Source organism: Oryctolagus cuniculus, chromosome 2 (genome assembly GCF_964237555.1).
Source record: "Oryctolagus cuniculus chromosome 2, mOryCun1.1, whole genome shotgun sequence".
NCBI classification, from domain to species: Eukaryota; Metazoa; Chordata; class Mammalia; order Lagomorpha; family Leporidae; genus Oryctolagus; species Oryctolagus cuniculus.
This window is the reverse complement of record NC_091433.1, coordinates 150,014,615-150,036,618: the sequence shown is the minus strand read 5'-3', so window position 1 is coordinate 150,036,618 and position 22,004 is coordinate 150,014,615.

Below are 22,004 nucleotides of genomic sequence, written 5' to 3'. Positions count from 1 at the left end.
GTCCTTGTTCCAGGGGTTGGTTTTAGGTCCTTTGTTGAATATGAGTTGGTTATAGATGTTTGGATTGATCTCTGGTGTTTCTATTCTGTTCCATTGGTCTATCCATCTGTTCTTGTACCAGTACCAGGCTGTTTTGATTATAACTGCCCTGTAGTATGTCTTGATGTCTGGAATTGTGATGCCTCCGGCCTTGTTTTTATTGTAAAGGATTGCTTTAGCTATTCTAGGTCTCCTGTTTCTCCATATGAATTTCAGAATCATTTTTTCTAGGTCTTTGAAGAATGACTTTGGTATTTTGATTGGTATTGCATTAAACTTGTAAATTGTTTTTGGGAAAATGGACATTTTGATGATATTGATTCTTCCAATCCATGAGCATGGCAAGTTTTTCCATTTTTTTGTGCCGTCTTCTATTTCTTTCTTTAGTGTTTTGTAATTTTCATCATAGAGGTCTTTGACATCCTTGGTTAAATTTATTACAAGGTACTTTATTGTTTTTGTGGCTATCATGAATGGAATTGATCTTAGAAGTTCTTCCTCGGCCCTGGCTATACACATTTGTTAATCTGGCCCTTTACACATCACTGATATACATTGTTTTAAAATTCCATGAATTAATATAATGAGATATGTGTTCATTAGAACACTTTTTAAAAAAATATGGATTATATACACATTTAACTATACCTAAAATTAAAATGACAGGTGGAAAGAAATCATCTTAAAGGGAAGGTAATGGAGATTTTTGTAATGAAGAATAAATTATTCCCAAAAATTAATCAGTGACAACTTTGACATTTCTCTAATTTGCAATGATGCCTTGACAATTGGTTCAAATGTATATAGCAAAAAAAAAATCACTGAAAAGAGGATTAAAACAATATTTCTTTGGGGGGAACATTTAGATTCACTTACTGTTATGGTTTGGCTATTAGTTTAGGTGTTTCCCAAAGGCCTAAGCATTAAATTCTTCATTCCCAAAGTCTTATGTTAATGTTTAATGGATTAATGTTAATGATTAATGAAACAGGCATAGAAACTTAATCCAATAATGAAGTATGGAGTTAGGGCCTTTAGGGAAGTGTTCAGATGGGACTAGGTTGCAGAAGTGGAGCCCAAGATCACGTCATGGTGACTTTATGAGGAAAGACCACATAGGAATACTTGAGTCTTCGCCCTGTCCCTGGTTCACTCTGTGAATCTTCTTCCACATATTCTCCACTGTCTACTACATATATCAGATGCCTGATCAATGGGCCTGCCAACATTTGAACTGCAGACCTACAAAAGCATTATCCAAAATGAATTTCTTTCATAATTAACCTGTGTTGGGTGTTATAGTAACCAAAAGGTGAGTAATACACTTATCTAAATTTAAGTAGAAATTAAATAACATCATATTCTATTACTATGAGCCATACAATGAAAACTTTGATGTAAGAAGAGCAAAACACTTTTATCATTCATTGATAGCCTACTACAACTTGCTGGAAACAGCTGTTTTTTCTTGTGAAACATCTTTTATTGGACTAGAAAATACAATATCACTAATTATCTAGATACCAGTGCACTTAGAGTCCATTAGTTAACAAGAATATTAGTCACTTTTCATCTCAACTCTCTTTTCCTCCAATTATAAATGTATTTATGTGTGTTTGCATGTGGGATACAAAGTAATTTTGTTTTTCTTATTCAGGAGCAAAATAATTTGCTGGGATGAGAAAAATATGGGAAAATACAACACACATCAGAACAAAACAGATGATATTAGAAACACCTAAATAACATGAATTAATCCATCACTAAAAGGCATTTTTTAATGTTATCAGACACTACAGACTCTCCATGAACCACCATTGTCCATTTTGTCATAAAGAACATTAAATCTAAATAATTTTCTATTACTTCCTGGGAGAACTTAAAGCACCAGTTTGGAAACCTCTGAAACAAGACTGGATTGTTTTCTTATAATTTGCACTTATCAGTTCCTAGACACTGATTTAATCCATCCTTACTCATAATTAAAGCCAGAAAACACAAGACATAAATGAGCCAATGTGACTTCTTTAGCTAACTGATAAAATGGTGATTAAAAAGGTTGTTTAACTTCCACCTACATCTCCAGAGGTACACACCCCTGGAAATTAGCTACCTTGTTGTGGAGAAGTCAAGTGGCCAGATGAAAAGTAACAGTTGTGGGTGTTTTGGCCACAGCCTCATCTAAGGTGATAGCTACCTTCTAGCATTGGCCCTCAGAGTAATAAATGAGTATGATTACATTCCCTGGCATTTGAGTTGTCCCAGATGATGAGTTTTATCATCATATGTTAAACAGATATTAAAACAGAGAGGGCAAGACAGAGATCTCCTGTCCAGTTGTTCACTCCCCAGATACCCTCAGTAGTCATGGTTGAACCTGGTGAAAATCGAAAGCCAGCAGCTCAGTCTAGGTCTCCTATGTGGGTAGCAGGTACCTAAGTACTTAAACCATCACCTGCTGCCTCCCAGAGTATGCATTATCAGGAAGCTGGAATTATGAATGGATCTGGGACTTGAAACCAGACATTCCAGCATGGGATTCAGGATCCCAGGAATGTTCTAACCACTAAGCCAATGCCTGCCCCTTAGAAGATATTTGATGGATCCCAAACTACCTCTACTAAACCGTGTTCAAATCTCAGATCTGCAAGTGAAACAATTATGTCAATACTTTAAGTCATTAAATTTGGGGTATTTTCCACAGCAATAGACAGCCATGACATCTGTTTTACTTCACAATATTACATGCTACAAGAGAGATAACACATTAAAAATACTGCAAAAAGGGACCAGTATCGTGGTATAGCTCGTAAGCCCTCCCCCTGCAGTGCCTGCATCCCACATAGGTGCTGGTTCATGTCCAGGTTGCTCTACTTTTGATCCAGATCCCTGCTCATGTTCCTGGGAAAAGCAATGAAAGATGGCCCAAGTGTTTAGGCCCCTGCACCCATGTGGGAGATCAGATAAAGCTTCTGGTTCTTGGCTTCTGCCAGACCTGACTTGGCCATTGTTGTCATCTGGGTTGTGAACCGGTGGGTAGAAAATCTCTCTGAGTCTCTCCCTCTAACTCTTTAAAAATAAATAACTATGAGAAGCAGTGACTTGATCAGCCCTTGTCCTGACTGTCAATGAACAACTTAATACTTTATCCCTTTTAGTATTTTTTTTGTTCTAGTTAATACTATTGGTTGAACTCTTAAATTAACACACAATTATTCTTAGGTGTTTAAATTTAAGTGAAAAGTGATCCCTGTTAAATATAAGAGTGGGAATAAGAGAGGGAGGAGATGTACAATTTGGGACATGCTCAATTGGACTTGCCCCAAACGATAGAGTTAGAAATGTGCCAGGGAATTCCAATTCAATCCCATCAAGGTGGCATGTACCAATGCCATCTCACTAGTCCCAGTGATCAATTTCTGTTCACGATTGATCATAATGAAAGGATTAAGAGTCAAAGGGATCACATAAACAAGACTAGTGTCTACTAATACTATCTGAAAGAATTAAAAAGGAGAGAACGATCCAACATGGGAAGCAGGATACACAGCAGACTCATAGAATGGCAGATGTCCTAAACAGCACTCTGGCTTCAGAATCAGCCCTTAGGGCATTTGGATCTGGCTAAAAAGCCATGAGAGTATTTCAGGCATGGAAAGCCAAGACACTCTGGCAAAAAAAAAAAAAAAAAAAAAAAAAAAAAAAACCACCTAAATGAAAGATCTGTGTTAGTGAGATCCCAGTGGGAAGAATGGGCCATCAAAGAAGGAGGTACTTTTCTCTGAAGGGAGGAGAGAACTTCCACTTTGACTATGACCTTGTCTAAATAAGATTGGAATTGGGGAACTCAAAAGGCTTCCATAGCTCTGGCAACTCATGACAAGAGCCTTGGTTGACTACTGACACCATACACAAGAGTGTCAATTGTTAAATCAACAACAGGTGCACTTACTCCCCATGTAGGATCTCTGTACTTAATGTGTTATACTATGGGAATTAACGGTAAAACTACTACTCAAACAGTACTTTACACTTTGTGTTTCTGTGTGGGTGCAAACTGTTGAAATCTTTACTTAGTATATACTAAATTGATCTTCTGTACATAAAGAGAATTGAAAATGAATTTTGATGTGGATGGGATGGGAGAGAGAGCAGGAGATGTGAGGGATGCAGGTGGGAGGGAAGTTATGGGGGTGGGGGATGCCACTGTAATCCAAAAGCTGTACTTTGCAAATTTATATTTATTAAATAAAAGTTAAAAATAAAATATTTTAAAATATATACTTCAAAAAAATAAAAGTAAATATTTTTTAAAAAATACTGCAAAGAGTTAAAAATAATTATATGATTATTGTTACTTTTTCTTACAGTGACAGAGCAAGCACTCCAAATAATTTGTTACCATATCCTCAATCCTTGCTACAAGAATAAGGTCCACAAACCTGCAGCATCAGTTTTACCTCAGAGATTATTTGAAATGTAGAACCTGAAATCCTACCAGAGACCTAAGAAATCAGAATCCATACTCTAACAAGTTCTCTAGGTGATTCTTCAGCATATTAAAGTTTGAGAAGCATTACAGAGCAGCACCTGAAGAGGTCCATGATTGTTTTACAGTACTGGTAGGTCCATTATCAGTAATATCCATTTGGTTAGCCTAAGGAGGCTACCATCTGTGGATAGACACTAGCTTCTAGTCTTTTACAGACATAATTGTTGACCCAATAAGAAACTCTGCATTCTCATGGGGGCAATTTGTGAGAAATGAAAGCCTTCAAAAGCTCTGTCTCTCTTTCAAGATGAGTGGAAGACTGACAGAGGCGACCCAGCATGATCTGACAGATGGTATATGTCAGATGGATGAGTGAAAAAGGAGAAAAGGAGCCTTTCATAGTACCTGATTGTAGTTTTACCAAAAAGCTGTCTTTCAAGCAATTTACCAGAGTCTGCCAGCCTCCAAATATTTTGGATCAAAGGTTCACAATTCCACTATTTTGCCCATAATTGGTTAGCTGCATTGCCAAATGCTGGCATGGTTAAAAGTGAGCATCCCTATATATACGTGTCCCTAAATAAAATGGCTGGTTTCAGAAATGAAAACAAACCACAAATAAGGTACTGTAAGATCAGAGGCTCTTCAAGTTCAAGTTAACCTTGTATGCACAGCTCAAGATTACTAATTAAATATTAATTTTTAACTCTGGCCCTTACCCTTAATCTAAATAATAGTTTAAATAGTTTTACTTGGAAAAGTAAATTGAATAGGTTTGTGCCATTGTTTAGATACTCTAAACATTAATAAAGTTTTTACAAATATGATTAGGATTTTATAATATACACACACACGTATATTTATATGGTAACTAGAAGTCAGGTGTGGTTATTAAATGCTTGGAATATAGCTATTGTGATGAAGAAACTGAAATTTGGGGTTTATTCAATTTTATGTATTTAAGTTAAATTTAACTTTGCTTCAAAGAGTGTAAGCATGATGGCCTGAGAGTCTGGAAAATCCCCCTTCCAATAAGGATGTTTAGGCATCTTCTTTCACAGGGCACCTTATTCCCACCTGCAGATACACCAGGACAAAACACAAGGTGATGGAGTGTCTAGAGGCCAATGAGAAGTCAGGGAAGCCAGATTAGGATCTTGAACACTGATCTCTCATCTGAAAAAATAGAACATTGACATTGACAAATTCTAAAGCATGTTCCAGTTATAAAATTGTGATTTTGCCCTTTTCTGCACCTTATTTTTTTCTCAATTTAGTAGCATCTTGAAGATTCTTTTAACCTTGCCAAATTCAAAAACACCATTTCCAATCTGCAATTTCATGTTCCCTCTCATAAGCCAATTAAGGATAATTTTCTTGTAGTTGTCATTTCTCTTTAAGAGAGACACGTAGAATACTTTTCAAGTTGCTGATATTAATTGTAAAATTAATTGCAAAATCAATTAACTCAAAGCATAACTCTGTTCTTTGTATTCTAATGTTCTTTCATTCATGGACATTTTGCCTTAGGATGTTCCAATCTTTTTTTTTTAAATAATAGTCGCTTCCACAGCTATACTAACAAATGCTCTCTATGCCGCAGGCAGCTCTCCTTGCTACTTCACATTGCATGTGAGTGGGAAATAGTGATGTAAAATCCTCCAGTTTCTGATAATTTATCTTTAATTCTCTACTCTCAATTTTACTAGGGCTACTTTTATGTGTGGTACAAATACACTTGCAATATCTTTTTTTTTTTTTTAGTAAGAATCATGTCTGAATGACATATATTTCTTTCCCATTCCTAATTATCCTTTTAACATGTTTCCATTCACTCTCAGTCTCTTTTAATATTAAGCTTCTTAGATTAAAAATAAGACAGTTATTCATCAATTTACTTTGGATTATTTTAGTTCTCTATGCTCTTTTGCTAACATTCAGATTAAACCCAATTTAAGAAAATTTGTATCCCTTCCAGTTTAAGAAATGTGCTTAGGGATTTAAGTGATTTGAAGATGTTTCAATTTTTGAAACAGATTTCCTACAAGGTATCAAATGAACTGAAACACATTTAGAGCATTAATTTTCTGAAAGTCAATACTAATCTGCTTCCTACAAATATTGTATTTTAAAAATCTTGGTCTAAAAATAGGGAGCAGAAAAGAAAATATCAAGAATCATACTCAGGTTCCTGATAATAAGTAATAGAATAAAAACATCTAAGTCCAACCTACTGTTTTTTTCTGAATGTTTGTTTCCCCCCAGAAATTTATATGTTGAAACCTAAAATCCAAATAAATAATATTCAATTGTGAAGCTATTTGAAGCGGATGAGATCACAAGGGCTTCCGTCTCCTGGATGGAATTAGTATCCTTTAAAAAGAACTCATGCCTGGGTGTTTCTCGAGACCCTCCACATCCCATATCAGTGAGTATCAGCTTCTCGGCTTCCAATTGAGCTTCCTGCAAATGCACTCCCTGAGAGGCAGTAGGTGATGGTTCAAGTACTTGGATCCTTGCTGTCCATGGGAGAGACCTGGATTAAATTCCCAGTTCCTTGCTTCACCCTGCTTCCTTCCTGAGTATTTCAGGCATTTGGGTAGTGAATCAGACAATGAATATCTTTCTTTCTCTTTGCCTGTCTGCCTTTCAAATAAAAGTAAGAAAAGGGCTACAGGAGCTTAACCTGTTTGTTTCTTCCACCAAACGGAACCACATCCATAAGGTGCAATCTGTGAAACAAAGTATGATTTCCCACCAAACACTAGCCTGCCAGAGCCTTTATTTTGGATTTCTAAGCTTCAAGAACCATGTACAATAAATTTCTATTATTTTTTATAACAGCTCAAGTGGAGGATGGCCCAAGTACTTGAGCCTCTGCACACACATGAGGGACCCAGAAGAAGCTCTTGGCTCTTGGCTTCAGTCTGGCCCAGCCCTGGCTGTTTCAGCCATCTGTCAAGTGAATCAGTGAATGGAAGATTCATTCATTCATTCTCTCTCTCTTTCTCCCCTCTTCTCTCTCTCCCCTTCTCTGTATCTCGACTTTTCAAATAAATAAATAAATCTTTTAAAAAAAGAACATAATGATACTTCCCACCCTTCTTCCTCCTTTTGATATTTTTCTTCTAATTTTTGTAATGACACACTTTCATTTACTTTATAATCACAAGCTTAATCCTCCACTAAATAAAGAATTCAGTAAGTAGAAAATGGAAAGACCACTATTCTTCAGAAGTATAGCCAAAGGCTATAAACAATAATCTAATTTCAAGATGTCAAGTTCACTCATGTACCTTACTTTTTTTTCGTATTCTATATATTAGTTACCACAAATCATAATTCTACATATTGTTTACCACAAATCATAGAAAAATAAGATTTTTTTGTCTTTTGGGGAATGGATTATTTCATTGAACATAATAGTCTCCAATTTTACCCATTTTGTTGTGAAAGACAGGATTTCATTCTTTTTTTATGGCCGAGTAGCATTCCTTCATGTCTATATACCACAGTTTTTGAGTCATTAGTTGATGGACATCTGGGTTGATTCCGTATCTTAGCTATCATTACCTAAGTTGCTATAAACCCAGAGAATTTAGTTCAAAATGCTGGGGAGCTCAGAAATCCTATGAAAACTGTTTTAAGCTTGAGTAAGCCACATCTATGTTGCTACAGCTGCCTTTTTTTTTTTTTTTTTTGGACAGGCAGAGTGGACAGTGAGAGAGAGACAGAGAGAAAGGTCTTCCTTTTTCCGTTGGTTCACCCCCTAATGGCCGCTGTGGCTGGTGCACCATGCTGATCCAAGCCAGGAGCCAGGTGGTTCCCCTGGTCTCCCATGGGGTGCAGGGCCCAAGTACTTGGGCCATCCTCCACTGCACTCCTAGGCCACAGCAGAGAGCTGGATGAACAGCTGCTTTTACGGTTTTACCTGTAGTTCAGCTCTTCTTAGTCAGACAAAATATATGCATCCCTTTAACTCTGCCCTTTCAATATTTGATTTTTCAAAGTTATCACCTCTATCTTTACCATTCTCCATGCAGAACTTGTGGGAATAGCCAGAGTTCCCATTGCATTAAGCTTAAGGAATCTAGCTGCTTCCATCTCACTGAACACAGGAGTCTGGATCCACTCTCCAGGAGCAACTGTCCACTCTGCTTCAAGTTCTTCTAATTATTCCCTTCATACCACAACAATCTGTTTTCATGAATCACCATACAATGACCACATTGCATGGGTCATGCAGTGTCCTCCAAACTCATCCTATGCTGATTCTTATGCCACCTAACCAGAGCCAACCCCTTACACTCGCCTACCTCACTCCCAGATGTCTTATTCAGGCTTCAGGAACTCATTTTCCCTGATCAATGACCTTTGGTACAATTTCATGATTTTTCCTCAATTTACTGTTCATTATGAACTCTCAAGAGGAAGCTGTCTAAGCTCTGAAAATGTTTCCTGTTTTACATTTTAGGTGAGTACTGGTTTTGCTTCTAGGCAGTTGACAAGATTTCATCCTTTAACTCCATCCGATCATTGCTCTTTTTGCCTCTTGCCACATCATCTGTGAAACATTCTGCTACAAGGTCCAGCTCCAAAGTCCAACTGCAGTGGTTCAAATGTCAACTCAACCCCTTTTCTAGCATTTCACCCTTGAACACTTATTTTAACTCATTCTGCTCAGCTCACTGCTTAATTTTTAGAAATAAAATGTCAAAAGCATCTTATTTAGAATGATGTTAAACCATCAATAAAGACAAATAAATTAATATACACAAGGTACTTAGCAGTGTTACAGATATCAAGTTTTAGAAATCTAATTTTATTACTGATTTAAGCTTTAAAAAAGAACTGAAATTGAATGAGAACATAATTTTCTTTTACTTATTCCTTAAAATTTTTTCCTTTCATTTTCAATTGTTAAATAAAATGTATATGTATTAATTGTGTACATGTATTAAGAAATATGTATATATTATGGCTAAACTGAGCTTACTATCAGACATGTAACACCAGATTCTTAATCTTTGTTTTCATGGTGAGGACATATAAAATCTACTTTTAGCATTTTTTTAAAATATACTATATGAGCTTATTTTGAGTCACCATGTTGTACAATAGTTCTCAAATTTATTTTTGCTATCTGAAATGTTATAACCTTTGACCAACACCTTCAAATGTATTTCACTCCAAAGCACTCCTTCTCTTTTTGTCAAAGTAACTACATCTTCTTAATATTCCTGTTGCATAGAACTCTCCTTGGGAAACCCTGATCCTGAATTTTTCATAAAAACAAAAGTTCAAGAAAAGTGAAATGCACTAAGATTACCACGGCTAGTAGAGAAAATCCTAAAAAGAATTCAGGTCTCCTAGGACATGAGGATACTAGAATTTGATACATAAAAATGAAACTCATTTTTTTGTTATATGGCCTAAGTGAAGGCTCCTTCCAAATTAATCAATGTTCCACAAACGCTATTTCATATCATTGTTCAAGAAAGCAATAATTGGCTACTGTTTGCTTTCTCTGGTTTAAGTTTTTAGCCTTTTGTATTGCACCTAATATTTAAACCTATAACATGTAAATAGTAAATGACATTGGACAGACACATATACCTGTAAGTATAATACATATCCCTGTCAAAATATAGGGCATATTAATCACTCATACCATTTTCCTGTCAATTTTCCAACCCAGAGGAGCAACAATTTTCCTAATTTTTGCTTATTTGAATATAGTTTAGTTTTCCTCTTATAAAACTTTCTACAAAAGACATCAGTTTTATACATATTTTCAGCTTCTTTCAATCAAAATATCATGAAATTTACTCACATTATAGCCAACATCAGTACTTTATTTCATTTTATGGGTGAGCAGTATCCCATGATATGAATATGTCATGATTTTTTAACAAATTCTGTCAATAGTTCTTTGAATTTTTACAGGGTATCATCGTAGGTTCTTCAGAGAAACAGAACCAGTAGAAGAGTGTGTGTGTATATGCATGTGTGTGTACACGTGTGCATGTGTGTAGAGAGATTTATGATTTATTATATAGAACTGCCTCTTGTTCACGCAGTTAGAGAGCCTGAGAAGTCCCACCATCTACTATCAGGGAAGTGGAGACTAAGCAGACTGCTAGCCATGTCTGAAAGTTTATACTCCCCACACCACCAAATTCATATGTTGAAATTTCAATGTCCAAGGTGACGGTATTAAGAGGCAAGGCTTGTGGGAAGCGATTACATCATAAAGGTCAACCTTCATGAATGGGATGAGTTGAGGCCTCACAGAGGTCATATAAAAGATGTGTGGCCAATTCTCCCATGTAAATACTTATAAAAGAGACTTAGATCATTCTCCTATATAAGGACACAACCAGACATCATCATCATCTATGAATCAGAGAGCAGGTCCCCACAAGACATATCTGTAGGCACCTTGATCTAGAACTTCCCAGATCCTTAAACTCAGAAATAAATATATGCTGTGAGTGTGCTACTTGGTTTAGGATTATTCTGTTATATTGGCCCAAATACACAGCACAGTGATAGTGTAGTTACACTTCTAAATCCAAAGCCCGAGAAACTGAAGAGTTGATGGTATAAGTTTCAGTCTAAATTCAAGCCCAAAGGCAGGACAAGACCAATGTCCTAGCCTGGAGACAATCATAGAAAGTGAACTACTCTCTACTGAGACTTTTGTTCTACTTGGGCCTACAACAAACTGGATAAAGGCTTCTCATGTTAGGGAGGGGAATTTGATTTGTTGAGTTTACAGATTCAAACATTGGTATCATTTGAAAATTCCCTTACTGGGGTCTGCATTGTGGCCCAGCAGTAAAGCTGCTACCTGTGGACACCAGTATCTTCTTTAGGTACCAGTTAACCTCCTAGTTGCTCCACTTCAAATCAAGTTCCCTGCTAATGGCCTGAGAAAATCAGCAGACAATGGCCCAAGTGTTTGGGCTCCTGTGTCCCACATGCAAGATCCAGTTAAAGCTACTGACTTTGGCCTGGCCCAGCCCTGGCCATTGCAGCCATCTGGGGAGTGAATTAGCTGATGAAAGCTCTCTCTTTCTCCGCTTCTCTCTCCTCCCCTACCCCCGCCCTGCAAAGGAATCGATCAATCTTTAAAAAAAAATGCCATCATTACCACACTCAAATAATGTTAAACTTATTACCTAGGTACCCTGTGAGTCTGTCAATTGACGTAACAATAAACCATCAAATTTGAAGCTACTATAAATTGCACTGCTTTAAAATGCTGTCAAAGTATTTTTATTGATATAAAAATTTACTGGTGAGAAATGAAAACATATAAGGGAAATTGCTAGGTTGACTCCCTTTCTACTTTTAGATGTTATAATGCACATTTACTCTTACTTATTGTGCTTTTAATCTTAACTTTATTAAATTTCATTTTCTTGATGTCAATGCAGATGAACTTTTTTTAATAAATGGATTGGCCATTCAAATATGCTGATTTATGAAGTATTTCCTCCAGTTTTTATTTTTCACTGGGTTATGTTTTTCATTTTAATTATGTGTTTTATTTAAAACACTGAGTTTTATTTCATTTTATATTCTGGGTACAAATATAAAAATAAAGGTTTTGCCAATATAATCTACCATAGCTTGCCTATTTATTATTTAATGATGTCTTTTGATGGGGACACATTTTAAAAATTTACATGAACTCTAATTTTTTCCCCTGTGTTTTGTATTTTCTGAGTCTTGTTTAAAAATCTTTGCCTACTCTCAGGTCCTAACAATATTCTCCTCTATGTTCTTCAATGAACTAAAGAGTTTAGTTTTTTAATTTAGCATTATAATACATATCAAATTGATTTTTCCATATGGGATGAAGTACAGGTAAAAATTTTTTCCGTATGACTAGCTCATTCAGCACCATTTGTTGAAAATTCTTTCCCTATTTGATTGTTTTATATTGATGAGAATTTGTCTATCAATTAATTATAAAGTTAAGAAAATATTCAATGGTACTTGTGGATTTATTTATTTAGCTTTAAAGATTATTTTTACTTGAAAGGCACAGGGGCTGATGCCATGCATAGTGGGTAAAGCTGCTGCCTGTGGTGCCAGCAACCCCTTTGGGCACCAGTTCAAGTCCTGGCTGCTTCACTTCCAATCCAGGTCCCTGCTAATGTGCCTGGGAAAGTGGTTGCAAATGGCCCAAGTGCTTGGGCCCCTTCATCCAGGTCGGAGACTTAGAGGAAGCCCCTGGCTACTGGCTTCAGACTGGCCCAGCTCTGGCTGCAACAGCCATTTGGGAAGTGAACCAGTGGATGGAAGACCTCCCTTTCTCTCTGCCTTCCCTTATAACTCTTTCAAATAAATAAATATTTTTTTAAAAGGTGGGGGGGGAGTTGGGGTAGTCCTAGCTAGAGAGAGAGATTTTCCATCTGTTGGTTCACTCCCCAAATGGCCACAATGACCAGGGCTAGATGAGGCTGAAGACAGGAGCCAGGAGATTTATCCAGGTCTCCCACATGGGTGGCAGGGGCTCAAGCACTTGAGTCAGCTTCTGCTGCTTTCCCCGGCCATTAGCAGGGAGGTGGATCAGAAATGGAACAGATGGGACACAAACCAGTGCCCATATGGCATGCTCATGTTGCAGGTGGCAGCTTTTCCTGGCTGCACCACAATGCCAGCTCCTCTCTTAGTTTTTACATGTATTTTGCAGCAAGTATTTATTTTCTAAATTTATTTTTATCTATTTAAAAGACAGAACATAGAGATAAAGAGAGTGCACAAGCACATGAGTACTGTCTTCCACTTTCTAGTCTACTCCTCAAATACATGCAACAACTAAGGCTGTGCCAAGATAAAGCCAGGAGACAGGAATTCCATTTGGGTCTTCCAAATAGATGGCAGGAACTCAAGGACTTGAGCCTTCATCGGCTGCTTCTGAGGGTATACAATGGCAGGAAGTCAGACTGGAAACAGAGGCATGACTTGATCTCTATCATTCTTATATGGGATGATGTGGGCATTGCAGAGGTTTAACCCATTGCACCACAATGTCTACTTCCTTTTGACTTCTTGAAGTCCAATGTTCCTTTCGGCATTGTAAAATGTACTATTTCTGATAATGCCCCTTACCTTGAAGATTATTAGTTTTACATGAATATAGTCAGCTGGCTTATTACTAATCTTTGTATGGACCACGTATTTCATCCATTTAGTTTTAACATATGTGTGACTCTTTATATGTAAAGTGAATTTCCTTAACAAACACTTAATAATATCTTGGGTTTTCCAAACCAGCTTGACAAATTTCCCATTATTTACTTTTAATTGTGACTTTTTATTTCAGAATATTTTCTGTTTTGAAAATGAAATTATAGAGTTGCACAGTGTTCTCATATACCACCCACCCAGCTTCTCTTATTATTAACATCGCATCTTAATATACTTGTCAGAATCTAGAAATCACAAACAATGTTCCCTTTAACTGGGGTGTTTTTTTCTTAATATTTTAAGAAATATTCTTTAAGAAGCCTTTTTTGGGGTGCAAATATTTTAGTGATTCATTTTTTTTGATATTCCAAACTTTGGAAAGTTTTAGGAAATACTTTCTGCTATTTCTAAAACAGTCACTGCAGAAATTGGAGTAAGCATCCTTATTGTAACACCTTAGGGAAAATACAAAAATTTTCAAACCATGCTTCCTTTTATCCATTGTCTTTTATTCTACTGCTATGTCTAAATACCTTACAAATCCAAAAAGACTCTATTAGTAGTAGTATTAATTTAAATATTTATATATATTAGGAGAAAATTAACAAAGTCTCATGAATTCAATTTTCTCCCAGTTCACCACCTCTGCCAAGGGTCACCTTCTTTGCAGTGTACGTCCATTTTCAGTTTTTGTCTACTACTTTCAGGCCAACTGTTTCTAAATGCTTTCCCAGAGTATGAAAATTTTATCTTCAGGGGAATACATTTAATATAAGCTCTTCTGCCATTACTAAAATTAGAATATTTCTTTATTTTAAAAGTTGAGTATTTGTGCTTAAAAAGTTAGTCAACTGAAATATTTTTCTCATTTGTTTCATATATATAGTGTGTGTTTGTGAGTAGTACAAGAAATAATATCAATGTTACCAGTGAACAAAACTACTGTATTGTCTATCGGTGATGTTAGAATTGCTTGGAAACTGTGCTGAGGTTCCTTGTGTGCTGCCACTGTTGGATCAAGAAATGATCCTATTACCAGAGACAGTAACTCTTCATAGATATTCTTTTGTTAGTTTTCACATTAATGAAGTTTCTTGGTTAGCCCTATGACTTAAATAAAAAAGATACACCAGTGAATCTTTGGAACCCAAATACATTGTAGATTTCCTTTAACAGATACCAATTGTCCAGCTAGCCTCCCCTTTTTCTTTATAGCTTCATGGTTTTCCTTTATTCAATATAAAAACTAGTGAATCGTGTATATGCATTTATATGATGGCTCCCAGAAAGTTGATTAATTAGCAGTGAAATGATCAGATATCCTTGAGTCCCTAGAAGGAGAATCACTGGGCCAGTGTACAGTAAAATGACTCCATACAAAATGTACAATTATTTCTGACTCTTTGCTGCATTTACTTTTCCTTTATTATTTAGCTATGGAAACATGACATTTTTATTTCCTCATTTTATGAACTGTAAATATGCAGCCCTGCTAGAGCTCCAGATAGACTAGAAAACTCTTACCCATCACAAGAGTTTATCAGCTACTTCCCTGTATACTCACTGTTCTGCCCTTTACATTAAGTCTCCCACATTGTGTTAGCCAATCAAAGTTTGTCATGCCTATATGTTGACCACTGGTATAAGCTTCCAAGATACCTATGTGCTTTATGTAATGTCTATGCACACATGTACTGCTTGCCCTCTGTATAAACATTTGCCTGACTATTGACATTTCCTAGCAATATTATTTTTTTTCTTTAGGGATGTCATTCCCAATGTTACGGAACTAAAGTATAATCCAGTGCAAACAAGAAGTGTGTGATATTTTCCCAACCAACAAATGAATCACCAAACATGGTTCAGAGTCACAGCATCAGATATATTCACTTGGATATTGTAATAGTTTACCTTGTGTCCTCATGTGTTTCTCTATTGATGTACATCCTTGATGTCTTTTTGTATTTCAGATTTCCTCTATTTATAGGTAGACCAATGACATTGGATTAAGGCTCAACCCAAGGGTCTAATTTAATCATTTTTCAAGGCGCTATCTTCAAATATAGTCATATTGTAAGATACTGATGGTTAGAACGTCAAGATATGAATTTAAGAGGACACAACTGAGAGAATAGAAGATATCATTGAACCTAAGCAAAATATCATCTCCTTTTTTTTAAGCCTTAATTTTCAGAGTAATTGTGTTAGTTCAAGAATGAAGAACCTTCTGTAAAGATGGAGTGCAGGCATAGAGTATAACAAAGCAGCATGATTAACTATGATTACATATAAGAATCAAATTGATGTTGTATTTATCATTTCTGTTTAGTAGAAGAAGAGGCTACATTTCCAAGTCACCACTGGCCAGAAGTGGAGAACCAATGTGGTCTTTGCAAATGTCTTTGTGACTGATGTTCTTCACATTTTTAAGGGCCAGAATCTTCATACTTTTCTTGTATTTAGATAATTTATCATATGACTTTTGGCAAAAGACAGAGTCTGCCTGTAATCACAAATGTTGAAATGAGCCAGAATTTCAAAGGCATGAGCACAATGCCTAAAATCTATTTACTCTGAAGTTAGAACTGGGAGATGGTAAGCAGGAGAACCAACCAGGGAGAGTACATTTGATCAGGTGACAATAGCATCAGCCATACCAAGCAAGTTTCCAGGGGCAGTAGTGGCAGCTTGCAGAGCTAAGCATTAACATATGGCAACTCTACAAGCTGAGTCTTAGGTTAAACAGCAGCAGTGTGCATATCAAACTGGCTTTCGACATGATTTCTACTTTATTCTCGTTATTGCATATCTCTTTCCCCCCACCTATTCTACAAGTCAGCTTTAGCCATCTTTGTGACAATTATTTAAATAAATTCCTTGTTTTAAATTAACCAAATTAGTTTTTGTTACTTAACAATAACAATTCAAATAAAGCTCAGTTTTAAATGAGTCAACACCTTACAACAGTGGAATGTGTGAAGATGGAGAGAAAGAAGACCTTCTAAAGTCTTTGAAATAAGTCTTTAAGGCATATTGCTGCATAAAATGCTCACAGAAAAGTGACTTTATCAGCTCTTGTCCTGACTGTTGATGTACAATTTAATACTTTATCCATTTTAGTATTTTTTTTTGTTCTAGTACTATTGGTTGAACTCTTTAATTAACACACAATTATTCTTAGGTGTTTAAATTTTAACTGAAAAAGTGATCCCCCTGTTAAATATAAGAGTGGGAATAAGAGAGGGAGGAAATGTACAGTTTGGGACATGCTCAATCGGACTTGCCCCAAATGGCGGAATTAGAAATGTGCCAAGGGATTCCAATACAATCCCATCAAGGTGGCATGTACCAATGCCATCTCACTAGTCCAAGTGATCAATTTCAGTTCACAACTGATCACACTGATAGGTCTAAGAGTCAAAGGGATCACATCAACAAGACTAGTGCCTGCTAATACTAGCTGATAGAATAAAAAAGGGAGAGAACGATCCAACATGGGAAACAGGATACACAGCAGACTCAGAATGACAGATGTCCTAAATAGCACTCTGGCCTCGGAATCAGCCCTTAAGGCATTCGGATCTGGCTGAAAAGCCCATGAGAGTATTTCAGGCATGGAAATCCAAGACACTCTGGCAAAAAAAAAAAAAAAAAAAAAAAAAAAAAAAACAACAACAAAAAAAAAACAAAACCTAAATGAAAGATCTCTGCGAGTGAGATCCCAGTGGAAAGAACGGGGCCAGCAAAGAAAGAGGTACCTTTCTCTGAAGGGAGGAGAGAACTTCCACTTTGACTAAGACCCTGTCTGAATAAGATCAAAGTCAGCGAACTCAAAAGGATTCCACAGCCTTGGCAACTCATGACTAGAGCCTAGGGAGATTACTGACACCATAAACCAGAGTGTCAAATTGTTAAGTCAACAACAGGAGTCACTGTGCACTTACTTCTCATGTGGGATCTGTCCTTAATGTGTTGTTCAATGTGAAGTAATGCTATAACTAGTGCTGAAACAGTATTTTACACTCTGTGTTTCCGTGTGGGTGCAAACTGATGAAATATTTACTTAATATATACTGAATCGCTCTTCTGTATATAAAGATAATTGAAAATGAATCTTGATGTGAATGGAAGGGGAGAGGGAGCGGGAGATGGGAGGGGTATGAGTGGGAGGGAAGTTATGGGGGGGAAAGCCATTGTAATCCATAAACTGTACTTTGGAAATTTATATTTACTAAATAAAAGTTAAAAAAATAAAATAAAATGCTCACAAAAAAACAAGCCCAAATTCACCACTGTTGCTTAAAATGGCAGAATTTCTTCCATTTTTAAGACTACATAGTACTCCACTGTGCTTATATACTACATGTTCTTTACCTATACATCTGTTTATAAATGATTAGGTTGATTTCATATCATGGCTATTGAGAATAATGCTACAATGAATATGATAGTGAATTTATCACTTCAGTTTATTGAATTTTGTTCATTTACACACACAGACACATACACACACACACCCAGAAGTGGGATTATTTGACAAAAGTGCATGATGTCACTTAAGTGTAGAACCTAATAAGGCTGAACTCACAGATGTACAGAGTAGAAGCCACAGGGAGCAAGAGTTAGGGAACAGAGAGTGTTTGATCAAAGGATACAAAATTTCAGATAGACAGGAGAGAAAGGTTTTGAAATCTTTTGAAAAACAGTGCAATCAAAGTCAATAAATGTATTGTACATTTCAAAATAACTGAAAGAACATATTTCAGATTTTACCTTATAATGATAGATTATCAATTCAATGATATAATGAACTTGATTTAATCATCTCACACTCTATACATGTATCAAAAAATAAAAAAAACACCACACTGTGCCCCATAAATGCATACAATCATGATTCATCCATTAAAATTGATAAGAAATAAACCATAATTTAAAATTTTTAAAAAGCTAAAACAATAAATTATTTGTAGGTTGAAAAATTGTTATTAATGTCTTCATTCTAAAAATAAAAGACAGGCTCCAGCTTTTTCATGGCTATTTTTAGTTCAGATTAAACTCTACATTTTTCTAGTAGGACTCAAAATCAGCTATCTTCAGTCTACAGTGCCTCTACTTTTCAGTACATACCAAAAATTTTCAGAAAATATGAGAATAAACAGTTTTAAGGTAATTCAATTTATAAAATATGGTAAATCCAAAAGTATGTGGAAAATATAATTAAAAGAACTTTAATGTGGTGCAAAAATTTTTGGAATGCATACCAAGGGTTTCTCGATATGCAGTTTTTGAAAACTCCTAAGATACAGGGTTAAAAATTTTTACACCAAATCAATTTTCTTTAATTCCATTAGAGTAAATGTAAAGTACACAGACACACACACACACATACTTCCACAGAAATATATACATATATAAAATGCCTATAAATTATTTTAACTTAATACTGTATATGTTTTATTTATTATTTTTGAGATAACATTTTAATGTTCCACTAAATAGAGTCCAACAAATAGGAAGTTAAAGAATAGTTTTATTTCAGCAGAAATGTAGGCAAGGGCTATGAACAGTAATCAAATTAACATATGTTCAACTTTATTCATACACAGTGCTTGAAGATTTTTGAAAAGTAAAGTACCTTAGTAAAACTGATTACCAGTATCATCCTTTCTACTCAGCATCTCCATCAGAATTCTCTGTGTTCTTTGACTTTGGAGTAGTCACAGGTGCTTTTGTGATCTGGTTATAAGAAAGTTCAATAAATGATAGAGAGATACTTTTGCTTTGGATTTAATGGGATATGTTTTTGTGGTGTGAAGCCATGTTATTATACAGTAAAGTTATTACTGGTAGTTACATTATTGTTTGGGACATGAGGAGTGCCTGTATCTACAATGGATTAACTCATCTGGTATTGGGACTGGGAGGTGCAAGGCTAGTGGTCATTCTACAATAAGAAAGCCATGACAGTGTTTGGCAACAAAAGCATATATTTATTTGAGCAGAAAAAGATTTTAAATTGATAAGCATAGGAACTTACATTCTATGGGGGAGTTTTTCTTGTAATCAGGTGTGTGAAACTGGAAGGAAATATCCAAAGTATCTCTCCAGTACTCCTCATCAATATCCAGTCAAAATTGGAATTCTCTTCTGTTTTATAAGCAAAATTTAGCAAAGGCAATTTTAATGTACCACTTTCCTTTTTGATTTTTTTTTCAGAATTCCTGATTTTAAGGGTCACAAAGCCATATCAATAAGTCTGCATTAGCAAAATGCCATAGGTCTGCATTAGGTAATATATGAATAACATTTGAGTATTTTTTCTTCAAACCTTGCCAACTAATCTAAAATATGGGAGTAATTAGATATGAGGTTCAAATAAATTATTTTTCACTATCAATACAACTGTCTTGATTAATGATCCCAGAGAAAGCGCTTTACATTTTCCCTGTGTAAAGTAGAATTACAAAATTGTAATCATATGGAAAGGAGATGAAAAGAACAGCCACTGAGGAAAACAATGTTTCCTCAAAAAACTAAATATAGAACTACTGTGTCATCCAGCCATTCTACTTCTGGGTATTTATCTAAGGGAAATGAAATCGGTCTATTGACAAGACATCTACACTGTCTACTGCAGCATGATTCAAAGTAGCCAAGAAATGGAAGCAATTTTAGTGTTTGTTCACTGCTGAATAAAGAGAATGTGGTACATATACACACAGGAATACTCCTCAGCTGTAACAGAAAACCATCCTTTTGTCATCTGCAACATCACAAATGGAACTGGAGGTCATTGTGTTAAGTGAAATAATCCAAGCACACAAAGGCAAATGCCAGATGATTTTACTCACATGAGGAGTCAAAAAAGGGGTGGGGGTACGTCATAGAAGTTAAAAGTCCAAAGGTAGATAGCAGAAATGGGAGGGAAGGTTGATGGAGGAAGATGAAAGGTTGATTAGCAGGTGCTATGTTATAGACAGATGGGATTAAATGTCTTGGGCTTCTGTTGTACAGTACCGTGACTATAATTCACTGTGTATCTATAACAAACAAGCAAAACTAAATCAAGAATTTGGGATGTTTTCACCATAAAAACATGCTAAATGCTTGAAGAGGTATTTACCCTGACACAACACTACACAAAATACATTTATTAAACATCACATGATTCCCCATTAATATGTACAATTCTCATATATTTGTAAAAAAATTTTAAATTTTTAAAGAGTATCAGGCAAATATGTAAGGAAAAACAAATCATGTCAGATAGTTAAGAAATAATTGTATTCTGATAGGTGGTAGACACTGGACACAATGGTTGGGGTGCCATTTGGGGCACTTGCATTCCTGGTTCTAGTCTAGGCTCCTCTGCTTCTGATCTGGCTTCCTGCTAATGCACACTCTAGGAGGCAACAGGTGATGACTCAAGTGCTTGTGTCCCTGTCTCCCTTATGAGAGACCCAGAGTGTGTTCCACTTTGTGCTCTGGGCTTTGGCCTAGCCTAAGTTTGGCTGCTCAGGCGTTTGGGGCATGCACCAGCAGATGGAAGACCTCTCTCTACCTCCTTCCTTATTCCTCTCTCTATATTTCTCTAAGTCCCTCTGCCTTTAAAAATAGTATAAAATTAATTTTCAAATATCCGAATTATTTTTGATTTTGTAATACCTGTGCTATTTCTCAGTTTCATTTTAAATTTTTTTGGGTAATAACTGAAGTATAATCAAGTACAATATAAAATGTAATAAAGTGTCATCAGTTTTGGAATACTACACACCATAAAATAATAATCACCACAGCCAAAATAATAAACATTTCCATGATGCTCAATGTTTTCTTAATGATCGTTTTCAATTCAGTAGCTGACCAGGCAGCTACTGGTCAGACATTATCAATTAGTTCATATTATCTAAAATTTTGAGTAGAGATAGTCCTCAAACAATTTAGCTTGACTTAATGATTTTCAGCTTTAAATAGTAATAAAATGACGTGCATTCAGTAGAAATCTCACTTCGAATGCTGATCTTTTCCCCAGTATAGTGACACGCAGCATGAGATTCTCATGAATCTGAGGAATAGCAATGAGCAGCAGCTCCCAGTCAGGCACACAACCACAAAGTTAAACAATTAATGCTTTGAGTTTTGATCAGTAAGTTAGAGATATAAAGTGCACTTCAACTTAGGATGAGTTTATGGGGATGCAAATGCATTGTAAGTAATGAAGCTTCTGTAAATGCAGTTTATATCTTTTTTGCATGGTTTCTTTCAT